This window comes from Petromyzon marinus, chromosome 31 (genome assembly GCF_048934315.1).
Source record: "Petromyzon marinus isolate PM22_M1 ecotype Great Lakes invasive population chromosome 31, UKy_Petmar_22M1.pri1.0, whole genome shotgun sequence".
NCBI classification, from domain to species: Eukaryota; Metazoa; Chordata; class Hyperoartia; order Petromyzontiformes; family Petromyzontidae; genus Petromyzon; species Petromyzon marinus.
Window position 1 is genome coordinate 6,548,003 of NC_133697.1, and position 11,730 is coordinate 6,559,732.

Here is an 11,730-nt window from a genome sequence, read left to right on the forward strand (position 1 = left end):
AGTCTGGAGTATGGCACGGTTTAGGAGGAGCCCCCCACTCAGTCTGGAGTATGTCACGGTTTAGGAGGAGCCCCCCACTCAGTCTGGAGTATGTCACGGTTTAGGAGGAGCCCCCGACTCAGTTTGTAGTATGTTACGGTTTAGGAGGAGCCCCCACTCAGTCTGGAGTATGTCACGGTTTAGGAGCCCCGATTCAGTCTGCAGTATGGCACGGTTTAGGGAGAGCCCCCCACTCAGTCTGGAGTATGTCACGGTTTAGAGGGAACCCCCCACTCAATCTGGAGTATGTCACGGTTTAGGAGGAGGCCCACACTCAGTCTGGAGTATGTCACGGTTTATTGGGAACCCCCCACTCAGTCTGGAGTATGTCACGGTTTAGGAGGAGCCCCCACTCAGTCTGGAGTATGTCACAATTTAGGAGGAGCCCCCCACTCAGTCTGGAGTATGTCACGGTTTAGGAGTAGTCCCCCACTCAGCCTGGAGGATGTCACGGTTTAATAGGAGCCCCCCACTTCGTTTGGAGTATGTCACGGTTTAGGAGGAGCCCCCCACTCATTCTGGAGTTTGTCCCGGTTTAGGAGGACCCCCCCACTCCGTTTGGAGTATGTCACGGTTTCGGAGGAGCCCCCCACTCCGGTTGGAGTATTTAACGGTTTAGGAGGAGCCCCCCACTCAGTCTGGAGTATGTCACGGATTAGGAGGAGCCCCCCACTCCGTTTGGAGTATTTCACGGTTTAGGGGGAACCGCCCACTCAGTTTGAATATGTCACGGTTTAGGGGGAGCCCCCCCCTCAGTCTGGAGTTTGTCACGGTTTAGGAGGAGCCCCCCACTCAGTTTGGAGTATGTTACGGTTTAGGAGGAGCCCCCCCACTCAGTCTGGAGTATGTCAAGGTTGAGGAGGAGCCCCCCACTCAGTCTGGAGTATGTCACGCTTTAGGGGGAACCCCCACTCAGTTTGGAGTATGTCACGGTTTAGGAGGAGCCCCCCACTCAGTCTGGAGTATGACACGGTTAAGCAGGAGCCCCCCACTCAGTCTGGAGTATGTCAGGGTTTAGGGGGAGCCCCCCACTCAGTCTGGAGTATGTCACGGTTTAGGAGGAGCCCCCCACTCAGTCTGGAGTATGGCACGGTTTAGAAGGAGCCCCCCACTCAGTCTGGAGTATGTCACGGTTTAGGAGGAGCCCCCCACTCAGTTTGGAATATGTCACAGTTTAGGAAGAACCCCCCACTCAGTCTGGAGTATCTCACGGTTTAGGAGCCCCCCACTCAGTCTGGAGTATGACACGGTTAAGGAGGAGCCCCCCACTCAGTCTGGAGTATGTCAGGGTTTAGGGGGAGCGCCCCACTCAGTCTGGAGTATGTCAAGGTTTAGGAGGAGCCCCCCACTCAGTCTGGAGTATGGCACGGTTTAGGAGGAGCCCCCCACTCAGTCTGGAGTATGTCACGGTTTAGGAGGAGCCCCCCACTCAGTCTGGAGTATGTCACGGTTTAGGAGGAGCCCCCCACTCAGTCTGGAGTATGTCACGGTTTAGGAGGAGCCCCCCACTCAGTCTGGAGTATGTCATGGTTTAGGAGGAGCCCCCCACTCAGTCTAGCGTATGTCACGGTTTAGGAGGAGCCCCCCACTCAGTTTGGAGTATGTTACGGTTTAGGAGGAGCCCCCCACTCAGTCTGGAGTATGTCAAGGTTGAGGAGGAGCCCCCCACTCAGTCTGGAGTATGTCACGGTTTAGGAGGAGCCCCCCACTCAGTTTGGAGTATGTCACAGTTTACGAAGAACCCCCAGTCACTCTGGAGTATCTCACGGTTTAGGAGCCCCCCACTCAGTCTGGAGTATTTCACGGTTTAGAGGGAACCCCCCACTCAGTCAGGAGTTTGTCACGGTTAAGAAGGATCCCCCCATTAAGTCTTGAGTATGTCACGGTTTAGGAGGAGCCCCCCACCCAGTTTGGAGTATGTCACGGTTTAGGAGGAGCCCCCCACTCAGTCTGGAGTATGTCACGGTTTAGGAGGAGCCCCCCACTCAGTCTGGAGTATGTCACGGTTTAGGGGGAGCCCCCCACTCAGTCTGGAGTATGTCACGGTTTAGAAGGAGCCCCCCACTCAGTCTGGAGTATAGCACGGTTTAGGAGGAGCCCCCCACTCAGTCTGGAGTATGTCACGGTTTAGGAGGAGCCCCCCACTCAGTCTGGAGTATGTCACGGTTTAGGAGGAGCCCCCCACTCAGTCTGGAGTATATCACGGTTTAGGAGGAGCCCCCCACTCAGTCTGGAGTATGTCATGGTTTAGGAGGAGCCCCCCACTCAGTCTGGCGTATGTCACGGTTTAGGAGGAGCCCCCCACTCAGTTTGGAGTATGTTACGGTTTAGGAGGAGCCCCCCACTCAGTCTGGAGTATGTCAAGGTTGAGGAGGAGCCCCCCACTCAGTCTGGAGTATGTCACGGTTTAGGAGGAGCCCCCCACTCAGTTTGGAGTATGTCACAGTTTACGAAGAACCCCCAGTTACTCTGGAGTATCTCACGGTTTAGGAGCCCCCCACTCAGTCTGGAGTATTTCACGGTTTAGAGGGAAACCCCCACTCAGTCAGGAGTTTGTCACGGTTAAGAAGGATCCCCCCACTAAGTCTTGAGTATGTCACGGTTTAGGAGGAGCCCCCCACCCAGTTTGGAGTATGTCACGGTTTAGGAGGAGCCACCCACTCAGTCTGGAGTATGTCACGGTTTAGGAGGAGCCCCCCACTCAGTCTGGAGTATGTCACGGTTTAGGGGGAGCCCCCCACTCAGTCTGGAGTATGTCACGGTTTAGGAGGAGCCCCCCACTCAGTCTGGAGTATAGCACGGTTTAGGAGGAGCCCCCCACTCAGTCTGGAGTATGTCACGGTTTAGGAGGAGCCCCCCACTCAGTCTGGAGTATGTCACGGTTTAGGAGGAGCCCCCCACTCAGTCTGGAGTATGTCACGGTTTAGGAGGAGCCCCCCAACTCAGTCTGGAGTATGTCACGGTTTAGGAGGAGCCCCCCACTCAGTCTGGAGTATGGCACGGTATAGGAGGAGCCCCCCACTCAGTCTGGAGTATGTCACGGTTTAGGAGGAGCCCCCCACTCAGTCTGGAGTATGTCACGGTTTAGGAGGAGCCCCCGACTCAGTTTGTAGTATGTTACGGTTTAGGAGGAGCCCCCACTCAGTCTGGAGTATGTCACGGTTTAGGAGCCCCGATTCAGTCTGCAGTATGGCACGGTTTAGGGAGAGCCCCCCACTCAGTCTGGAGTATGTCACGGTTTAGAGGGAACCCCCCACTCAATCTGGAGTATGTCACGGTTTAGGAGGAGGCCCCCACTCAGTCTGGAGTATGTCACAGTTTAGCGGAAGCCCCCCACTCAGTCTGGATTATGTCACGGATTAGGAGGAGCCCCCCACTCAGTCTGGAGTATGTCACGGTTTATTGGGAACCCCCCACTCAGTCTGGAGTATGTCACGGTTTAGGAGGAGCCCCCACTCAGTCTGGAGTATGTCACAATTTAGGAGGAGCCCCCCACTCAGTCTGGAGTATGTCACGGTTTAGGAGTAGTCCCCCACTCAGCCTGGAGGATGTCACGGTTTAATAGGAGCCCCCCACTTCGTTTGGAGTATGTCACGGTTTAGGAGGAGCCCCCCACTCATTCTGGAGTTTGTCCCGGTTTAGGAGGACCCCCCCACTCCGTTTGGAGTATGTCACGGTTTCGGAGGAGCCCCCCACTCCGGTTGGAGTATTTCACGGTTTAGGAGGAGCCCCCCACTCAGTCTGGAGTATGTCACGGATTAGGAGGAGCCCCCCACTCCGTTTGGAGCATTTCACGGTTTAGGGGGAACCGCCCACTCAGTTTGAATATGTCACGGTTTAGGGGGAGCCCCCCCCTCAGTCTGGAGTTTGTCACGGTTTAGGAGGAGCCCCCCACTCAGTTTGGAGTATGTTACGGTTTAGGAGGAGCCCCCCCACTCAGTCTGGAGTATGTCAAGGTTGAGGAGGAGCCCCCCACTCAGTCTGGAGTATGTCACGCTTTAGGGGGAACCCCCCACTCAGTTTGGAGTATGTCACGGTTTAGGAGGAGCCCCCCACTCAGTCTGGAGTATGACACGGTTAAGGAGGAGCCCCCCACTCAGTCTGGAGTATGTCAGGGTTTAGGGGGAGCCCCCCACTCAGTCTGGAGTATGTCACGGTTTAGGAGGAGCCCCCCACTCAGTCTGGAGTATGGCACGGTTTAGGAGGAGCCCCCCACTCAGTCTGGAGTATGTCACGGTTTAGGAGGAGCCCACCACTCAGTTTGGAATATGTCACAGTTTAGGAAGAACCCCCCACTCAGTCTGGAGTATCTCACGGTTTAGGAGCCCCCCACTCATTCTGGAGTATGACACGGTTAAGGAGGAGCCCCCCACTCAGTCTGGAGTATGTCAGGGTTTAGGGGGAGCGCCCCACTCAGTCTGGAGTATGTCACGGTTTAGGAGGAGCCCCCCACTCAGTCTGGAGTATGGCACGGTTTAGGAGGAGCCCCCCACTCAGTCTGGAGTATGTCACGGTTTAGGAGGAGCCCCCCACTCAGTCTGGAGTATGTCACGGTTTAGGAGGAGCCCCCCACTCAGTCCGGAGTATGTCACGGTTTAGGAGGAGCCCCCCACTCAGTCTGGAGTATGTCATGGTTTAGGAGGAGCCCCCCACTCAGTCTAGCGTATGTCACGGTTTAGGAGGAGCCCCCCACTCAGTTTGGAGTATGTTACGGTTTAGGAGGAGCCCCCCACTCAGTCTGGAGTATGTCAAGGTTGAGGAGGAGCCCCCCACTCAGTCTGGAGTATGTCACGGTTTAGGAGGAGCCCCCCACTCAGTTTGGAGTATGTCACAGTTTACGAAGAACCCCCAGTCACTCTGGAGTATCTCACGGTTTAGGAGCCCCCCACTCAGTCTGGAGTATTTCACGGTTTAGAGGGAACCCCCCACTCAGTCAGGAGTTTGTCACGGTTAAGAAGGATCCCCCCATTAAGTCTTGAGTATGTCACGGTTTAGGAGGAGCCCCCCACCCAGTTTGGAGTATGTCACGGTTTAGGAGGAGCCCCCCACTCAGTCTGGAGTATGTCACGGTTTAGGAGGAGCCCCCCACTCAGTCTGGAGTATGTCACGGTTTAGGGGGAGCCCCCCACTCAGTCTGGAGTATGTCACGGTTTAGAAGGAGCCCCCCACTCAGTCTGGAGTATAGCACGGTTTAGGAGGAGCCCCCCACTCAGTCTGGAGTATGTCACGGTTTAGGAGGAGCCCCCCACTCAGTCTGGAGTATGTCACGGTTTAGGAGGAGCCTCCCACTCAGTCTGGAGTATGTCACGGTTTAGGAGGAGCCCCCCAACTCAGTCTGGAGTATGTCACGGTTTAGGAGGAGCCCCCCACTCAGTCTGGAGTATGGCACGGTTTAGGAGGAGCCCCCCACTCAGTCTGGAGTATGTCACGGTTTAGGAGGAGCCCCCCACTCAGTCTGGAGTATGTCACGGTTTAGGAGCCCCGATTCAGTCTGCAGTATGGCACGGTTTAGGGGGAGCCCCCCACTCAGTCTGGAGTATGTCACGGTTTAGAGGGAACCCCCCACTCAATCTGGAGTATGTCACGGTTTAGGAGGAGGCCCCCACTCAGTCTGGAGTATGTCAAAGTTTAGCGGAAGCCCCCCACTCAGTCTGGATTATGTCACGGATTAGGAGGAGCCCCCCACTCAGTCTGGAGTAAGTCACGGTTTATGGGGAACCCCCCACTCAGTCTGGAGTATGTCACGGTTTAGGAGGAGCCCCCACTCAGTCTGGAGTATGTCACAATTTAGGAGGAGCCCCCCACTCAGTCTGGAGTATTTCACGGTTTAGGAGTAGTCCCCCACTCAGCCTGGAGGAAGTCATGGTTTAATAGGAGCCCCCCACTTCGTTTGGAGTATGTCACGGTTTAGGAGGAGCCCCCCACTCAGTTTGGAGTATGTCACGGTTTAGGAGGAGCCCCCCACTCAGTCTGGAGTATGTCACGGTTTAGGAGGAGCCCCCCACTCCGTTTGGAGTATTTCACGGTTTAGGGGGAACCGCCCACTCAGTTTGAATATGTCACGGTTTAGGGGGAGCCCCCCCTCAGTCTGGAGTTTGTCACGGATTAGGAGGAGCCCCCCACTCAGACTGGAGTATGTCACGGTTTAGGAGTATCCCCCCACTCAGTCTGGAGTATGTCACGGTTTAGTGGGAGCCCCCCACTCATTCTGGAGTATTTCACGGTTTAGGGGGAACCCCCACTCAGTCTGGAGTATGTCACGGTTTAGGAGCCCCCCACTCAGTCTGGAGTATGTCACGGTTTAGGAGTAGCCCCCCACTCAGTCTGGAGTATGTCACGGTTTAGGGGGAGCCCCCCACTCAGTCTGGAATATGTCACGGTTTAGGAGGTGCCCCCACTCAGTTTGGAGTATGTCACGGTTAAGGGAGAACCCCCACTCAGTCTGGAGTATGTCACGGTTTAGGAGGAGCCCCCCACTCAGTCTGGCGTATGTCACGGTTTAGGGAGAACCCCCCATTCAGTCTGGAGTATGTCACGGTTTAGGAGGAGCCCCCCACTCAGTTTGGAATATGTCACAGTTTAGGAAGAACCCCCTACTCAGTCTGGAGTATCTCACGGTTTAGGAGCCCCCCACTCAGTCTGGAGTATGACACGGTTAAGGAGGAGCGCCCCACTCAGTCTGGAGTATGTCAGGGTTTAGGGGGAGCGCCCCACTCAGTCTGGAGTATGTCACGGTTTAGGAGGAGCCCCCCACTCAGTCTGGAGTATGGCACGGTTTAGGAGGAGCCCCCCACTCAGTCTGGAGTATGTCACGGTTTAGGAGGAGCCCCCCACTCAGTCTGGAGTATGTCACGGTTTAGGAGGAGCCCCCCACTCAGTCTGGAGTATGTCACGGTTTAGGAGGAGCCCCCCACTCAGTCTGGAGTATGTCATGGTTTAGGAGGAGCCCCCCACTCAGTCTAGCGTATGTCACGGTTTAGGAGGAGCCCCCCACTCAGTTTGGAGTATGTTACGGTTTAGGAGGAGCCCCCCACTCAGTCTGGAGTATGTCAAGGTTGAGGAGGAGCCCCCCACTCAGTCTGGAGTATGTCACGGTTTAGGAGGAGCCCCCCACTCAGTTTGGAGTATGTCACAGTTTACAAAGAACCCCCAGTCACTCTGGAGTATCTCACGGTTTAGGAGCCCCCCACTCAGTCTGGAGTATTTCACGGTTTAGAGGGAACCCCCCACTCAGTCAGGAGTTTGTCACGGTTAAGAAGGATCCCCCCACTAAGTCTTGAGTATGTCACGGTTTAGGAGGAGCCCCCCACCCAGTTTGGAGTATGTCACGGTTTAGGAGGAGCCCCCCACTCAGTCTGGAGTATGTCACGGTTTAGGAGGAGCCCCCCACTCAGTCTGGAGTATGTCACGGTTTAGGGGGAGCCCCCCACTCAGTCTGGAGTATGTCACGGTTTAGGAGGAGCCCCCCACTCAGTCTGGAGTATAGCACGGTTTAGGAGGAGCCCCCCACTCAGTCTGGAGTATGTCACGGTTTAGGAGGAGCCCCCCACTCAGTCTGGAGTATGTCACGGTTTAGGAGGAGCCCCCCACTCAGTCTGGAGTATGTCACGGTTTAGGAGGAGCCCCCCAACTCAGTCTGGAGTATGTCACGGTTTAGGAGGAGCCCCCCACTCAGTCTGGAGTATGGCACGGTTTAGGAGGAGCCCCCCACTCAGTCTGGAGTATGTCACGGTTTAGGAGGAGCCCCCCACTCAGTCTGGAGTATGTCACGGTTTAGGAGGAGCCCCCGACTCAGTTTGTAGTATGTTACGGTTTAGGAGGAGCCCCCACTCAGTCTGGAGTATGTCACGGTTTAGGAGCCCCGATTCAGTCTGCAGTATGGCACGGTTTAGGGGGAGCCCCCCACTCAGTCTGGAGTATGTCACGGTTTAGAGGGAACCCCCACTCAATCTGGAGTATGTCACGGTTTAGGAGGAGGCCCCCACTCAGTCTGGAGTATGTCACGGTTTAAGAGGAGCCCCCCACTCAGTCTGGATTATGTCACGGATTAGGAGGAGCCCCCCACTCAGTTTGGAATATGTCACAGTTTAGGAAGAACCCCCCACTCAGTCTGGAGTATCTCACGGTTTAGGAGCCCCCCACTCAGTCTGGAGTATGGCACGGTTTAGGAGGAGCCCCCCACTCAGTCTGGAGTATGTCATGGTTTAGGAGGAGCCCCCCCACTCAGTCTGGAGTATGTCAAGGTTGAGGAGGAGCCCCCCACTCAGTCTGGAGTATGTCACGCTTTAGGGGGAACCCCCCACTCAGTTTGGAGTATGTCACGGTTTAGGAGGAGCCCCCCACTCAGTCTGGAGTATGACACGGTTAAGGAGGAGCCCCCCACTCAGTCTGGAGTATGTCAGGGTTTAGGGGGAGCCCCCCACTCAGTCTGGAGTATGTCACGGTTTAGGAGGAGCCCCCCACTCAGTCTGGAGTATGTCACGGTTTAGGAGGAGCCCCCACTCAGTCTGTAGTATGGCACGGTTTAGGAGGAACCCCCCACTCAGTCCGGAGTATGTCACGGTTTAGGAGGAGCCCCCCACTCAGTCTGGAGTATGTCACGGTTTAGGAGGAGCCCCCCACTCAGTCTGGAGTATGTCACGGTTTAGGAGGAGCCCCCCACTCAGTCTGGAGTATGTCATGGTTTAGGAGGAGCCCCCCACTCAGTCTAGCGTATGTCACGGTTTAGGAGGAGCCCCCCACTCAGTTTGGAGTATGTTACGGTTTAGGAGGAGCCCCCCACTCAGTCTGGAGTATGTCAAGGTTGAGGAGGAGCCCCCCACTCAGTCTGGAGTATGTCACGGTTTAGGAGGAGCCCCCCACTCAGTTTGGAGTATGTCACAGTTTACGAAGAACCCCCAGTCACTCTGGAGTATCTCACGGTTTAGGAGCCCCCCACTCAGTCTGGAGTATTTCACGGTTTAGAGGGAACCCCCCACTCAGTCAGGAGTTTGTCACGGTTAAGAAGGATCCCCCCATTAAGTCTTGAGTATGTCACGGTTTAGGAGGAGCCCCCCACCCAGTTTGGAGTATGTCACGGTTTAGGAGGAGCCCCCCACTCAGTCTGGAGTATGTCACGGTTTAGGAGGAGCCCCCCACTCAGTCTGGAGTATGTCACGGTTTAGGGGGAGCCCCCCACTCAGTCTGGAGTATGTCACGGTTTAGAAGGAGCCCCCCACTCAGTCTGGAGTATAGCACGGTTTAGGAGGAGCCCCCCACTCAGTCTGGAGTATGTCACGGTTTAGGAGGAGCCCCCCACTCAGTCTGGAGTATGTCACGGTTTAGGAGGAGCCTCCCACTCAGTCTGGAGTATGTCACGGTTTAGGAGGAGCCCCCCAACTCAGTCTGGAGTATGTCACGGTTTAGGAGGAGCCCCCCACTCAGTCTGGAGTATGGCACGGTTTAGGAGGAGCCCCCCACTCAGTCTGGAGTATGTCACGGTTTAGGAGGAGCCCCCCAACTCAGTCTGGAGTATGTCACGGTTTAGGAGCCCCGATTCAGTCTGCAGTATGGCACGGTTTAGGGGGAGCCCCCCACTCAGTCTGGAGTATGTCACGGTTTAGAGGGAACCCCCCACTCAATCTGGAGTATGTCACGGTTTAGGAGGAGGCCCCCACTCAGTCTGGAGTATGTCAAAGTTTAGCGGAAGCCCCCCACTCAGTCTGGATTATGTCACGGATTAGGAGGAGCCCCCCACTCAGTCTGGAGTAAGTCACGGTTTATGGGGAACCCCCCACTCAGTCTGGAGTATGTCACGGTTTAGGAGGAGCCCCCACTCAGTCTGGAGTATGTCACAATTTAGGAGGAGCCCCCCACTCAGTCTGGAGTATTTCACGGTTTAGGAGTAGTCCCCCACTCAGCCTGGAGGAAGTCATGGTTTAATAGGAGCCCCCCACTTCGTTTGGAGTATGTCACGGTTTAGGAGGAGCCCCCCACTCAGTTTGGAGTATGTCACGGTTTAGGAGGAGCCTCCCACTCATTCTGGAGTTTGTCCCGGTTTAGGAGGACCCCCCACTCCGTTTGGAGTATGTCACGGTTTAGGAGGAGCCCCCCACTCCGGTTGGAGTATTTCACGGTTTAGGAGGAGCCTCCCACTCATTCTGGAGTTTGTCCCGGTTTAGGAGGACCCCCCACTCCGTTTGGAGTATGTCACGGTTTCGGAGGAGCCCCCCACTCCGGTTGGAGTATTTCACGGTTTAGGAGGAGCCCCCCACTCAGTCTGGAGTATGTCACGGTTTAGGAGGAGCCCCCCACTCCGTTTGGAGTATTTCACGGTTTAGGGGGAACCGCCCACTCAGTTTGAATATGTCACGGTTTAGGGGGAGCCCCCCCTCAGTCTGGAGTTTGTCACGGATTAGGAGGAGCCCCCCACTCAGACTGGAGTATGTCACGGTTTAGGAGGAGCCCCCCACTCAGTCTGGAGTATGTCACGGTTTAGGGGGAGCCCCCCACTCAGTCTGGAGTATGTCACGGTTTAGGAGGAGCCCCCCACTCAGTCTGGAGTATAGCACGGTTTAGGAGGAGCCCCCCACTCAGTCTGGAGTATGTCACGGTTTAGGAGGAGCCCCCCACTCAGTCTGGAGTATGTCACGGTTTAGGAGGAGCCCCCCACTCAGTCTGGAGTATGTCACGGTTTAGGAGGAGCCCCCCAACTCAGTCTGGAGTATGTCACGGTTTAGGAGGAGCCCCCCACTCAGTCTGGAGTATGGCACGGTTTAGGAGGAGCCCCCCACTCAGTCTGGAGTATGTCACGGTTTAGGAGGAGCCCCCCACTCAGTTTGGAGTATGTCACAGTTTACAAAGAACCCCCAGTCACTCTGGAGTATCTCACGGTTTAGGAGCCCCCCACTCAGTCTGGAGTATTTCACGGTTTAGAGGGAACCCCCCACTCAGTCAGGAGTTTGTCACGGTTAAGAAGGATCCCCCCACTAAGTCTTGAGTATGTCACGGTTTAGGAGGAGCCCCCCACCCAGTTTGGAGTATGTCACGGTTTAGGAGGAGCCCCCCACTCAGTCTGGAGTATGTCACGGTTTAGGAGGAGCCCCCCACTCAGTCTGGAGTATGTCACGGTTTAGGGGGAGCCCCCCACTCAGTCTGGAGTATGTCACGGTTTAGGAGGAGCCCCCCACTCAGTCTGGAGTATAGCACGGTTTAGGAGGAGCCCCCCACTCAGTCTGGAGTATGTCACGGTTTAGGAGAAGCCCCCCACTCAGTCTGGAGTATGTCACGGTTTAGGAGGAGCCCCCCACTCAGTCTGGAGTATGTCACGGTTTAGGAGGAGCCCCCCAACTCAGTCTGGAGTATGTCACGGTTTAGGAGGAGCCCCCCACTCAGTCTGGAGTATGGCACGGTTTAGGAGGAGCCCCCCACTCAGTCTGGAGTATGTCACGGTTTAGGAGGAGCCCCCCACTCAGTCTGGAGTATGTCACGGTTTAGGAGGAGCCCCCGACTCAGTTTGTAGTATGTTACGGTTTAGGAGGAGCCCCCACTCAGTCTGGAGTATGTCACGGTTTAGGAGCCCCGATTCAGTCTGCAGTATGGCACGGTTTAGGGGGAGCCCCCCACTCAGTCTGGAGTATGTCACGGTTTAGAGGGAACCCCCACTCAATCTGGAGTATGTCACGGTTTAGGAGGAGGCCCCCACTCAGTCTG